The sequence below is a fragment of the Alligator mississippiensis genome, chromosome 14 (assembly GCF_030867095.1).
Source record: "Alligator mississippiensis isolate rAllMis1 chromosome 14, rAllMis1, whole genome shotgun sequence".
NCBI classification, from domain to species: Eukaryota; Metazoa; Chordata; order Crocodylia; family Alligatoridae; genus Alligator; species Alligator mississippiensis.
In genome coordinates, this window is record NC_081837.1 from 24,186,959 (window position 1) to 24,189,458 (window position 2,500).

General features: G+C 73.3%; 1 non-coding gene across 1 annotated transcript; it reads right to left on the reverse strand.

Annotated features, from left to right (window-relative positions):
• Positions 1-1,468: 1,468 nt before the first annotated feature.
• LOC132244938 (5.8S ribosomal RNA) lies at positions 1,469-1,621 on the reverse strand. Its single transcript, XR_009456769.1, has one exon. It is a non-coding gene; the product is annotated as a 5.8S ribosomal RNA (ribosomal RNA).
• Between the last annotated feature and the right edge of the window lie 879 nt (positions 1,622-2,500).

Below are 2,500 nucleotides of genomic sequence, written 5' to 3' on the forward strand. Positions count from 1 at the left end.
CCCCGCCCCCCGCGGAGGGGGGGAGGCGACGGGGATCCGTCGTCCCGGGCCGACCGACCGTGCCCGCCGGGTTGAATCCTCCGGGCAGACTGCGCGGACCCCACCCGTTTACCTCTTAACGGTTTCACGCCCTCTTGAACTCTCTCTTCAAAGTTCTTTTCAACTTTCCCTTACGGTACTTGTTGACTATCGGTCTCGTGCCGGTATTTAGCCTTAGATGGAGTTTACCACCCGCTTTGGGCTGCATTCCCAAGCAACCCGACTCCGAGAAGACCCGGTCCCGGCGCGCCGGGGGCCGCTACCGGCCTCACACCGTCCACGGGCTGTGCCTCGATCAGAAGGACTTGGGCCCCCCGAGAGCGGCACCGGGGAGTGGGTCTTCTGTACGCCACATTTCCCGCGCCCCACCGCGGGACGGGGATTCGGCGCTGGGCTCTTCCCTGTTCACTCGCCGTTACTGAGGGAATCCTGGTTAGTTTCTTTTCCTCCGCTGACTAATATGCTTAAATTCAGCGGGTCGCCACGTCTGATCTGAGGTCGCAGTCGGATGGGAGGGCCCGGGCACGGGGGAGGGCTGCCGGACGGCGGGGCGGCCGAGAGGGACAGGCGCCGGCCCGGCCTCTCGGCACTCCACGCGCCGCACCCGTCAGCCCTGCCCGCCGCGGCCGCGGGCGAGCGCAAACTGCCCCGGAGGAGGCCCGACGAACAGGAGCGAGGGGGGGGAGAACGGCCCTGAGTGGGAGGAGCAGCCACAGGCGGCGCCCTCGGCGCGGAGGCCCAGGGGCACACGGCCGGAGGGGGGGACGGGCGGCAGGGGCCCGGCAGAGGGAAGGCAGCAGAGGCGGCGGGGGAGCGCACAGCCCCGGTCGCCGGACGGGCAGAGGTGGAGGCAGAGGCGGGAGGCGCCAGGCGCCCGGAACCCGAAGGCCCCGGCCGCCCACGCCCGCCCGCCGCCTGCCCGCCACGCTCGCCCGCCCGCCGGCCGAGCGTCCGAACCCCACCGCGTGCTCCCTTCCTTGCCGCACCCCCTCGCCGAGGCCCTCCGCCGCCCGCGCGCCCGCAGGCACGCGTCGTTCCCGGGGGGTAGGAGCGCGGGCCCGAGTCCCCCGCGGGCAGCCGTGTCACCACAGACAGCCGCACGGGGCGGGCCCGGCTCCCCCTGGCACCCCGGGAGCGGGCGCCGCGCGGCCGACCCGGCCGAAGCGCGGGTCGGACCGCCGCGACGGTCCTCCACGAGCGGGACGAGCTCCCCGAAGCGGGCGCTCCGGGGCATCGTGTCTGACCTTAGGGGGACGAAGGCGTTCCGGGGGCTCGGGCCGCCCCGCTTGCCACCGAGCGGGCAAGCGGCAGCGGGCCCGAGGGACCCCGGGTTGCCTGCGAGGCACCCCAGCCGCGCCCGGCGGCGGCGGGGACCGGACGGCCAGAGCCACCGGCCCCACACGCACCGCGCGGGCGATTGACCTTCAAGCGACGCTCAGACAGGCGTAGCCCCGGGAGGAACCCGGGGCCGCAAGTGCGTTCGAAGTGTCGATGATCAATGTGTCCTGCAATTCACATTAATTCTCGCAGCTAGCTGCGTTCTTCATCGACGCACGAGCCGAGTGATCCACCGCTAAGAGTTGTCACAGTTTTCACAGGCTTTTTTTCCATGGTATGTCACCTCGCCCCGTGGCAGAAGCCAAGCCAGAGGGAGGGCGGGCTCCTGGGTCCGCACGAGGTCGGGACAGGGGCCCCGAGCCGGCCTTCCTCCCCCGCCGCCGCCACGTGCGGGGAGGGGAGGCGTTCCTGCCCGGCCGGGGAGCCCCACCGCCTTCCCTCGGCGGGAGCCCTACCGATCGACCAAACACAAGAGAGAGGTTTAACAACCCGCAGGGAGGGCCGTGGCCGCGGAGGCGAGCCCTCCGCTGCGGGGTCGGTCCAGGCGCTCGGCTCAGAGGGGGGGAGCACGGCCGGCCGTGCCGCGGGCTCCAACGGCTCCGCAGCGCGCGCGCCCGCCCCCCGCGCCCGGGACCGTGCGCCTCTTCCACTCCCCGTGGCCGGCCCTCGCCCCACCCGGAGGTGCGGCGGGGGTGACGGCGATAGGATGGGGGGCTTGGAGGGACGGGCCGGGCAACGGGACGACGGGAGGCGAGGGAGCCGCAGCCCGCGGGCAACGGCCTTCCGCAACCCCTCTGCGGAGAGGGAGGCAGGGTGGAACCCCTCTCCGTCCCGGGGGCCGGGCGGGCAGGGAGCGCCGAGGGCGCGGGCACGTGCGCACGTGCCCGCCCTCCCTCGGCCGACCTCCCGTAGCCGCCCGCGCGGACCCCGCGGGACGCACGAGTCTTTGAACCTCCGCCCAGCCGCCGCCCGCCTGCCCCGCGGAGCGGAGCGAGGCGAGGGGACGGAGCGCTAGGTACCTGGTAACCAGGGGTGAGGGAAACGGTTCCGAACTCCAGGTGGTCCCAACCCCCCCTTCCGGACGCCGCCTCGCCCCCCGCGGACGGGAGAACGAGGGACAGGC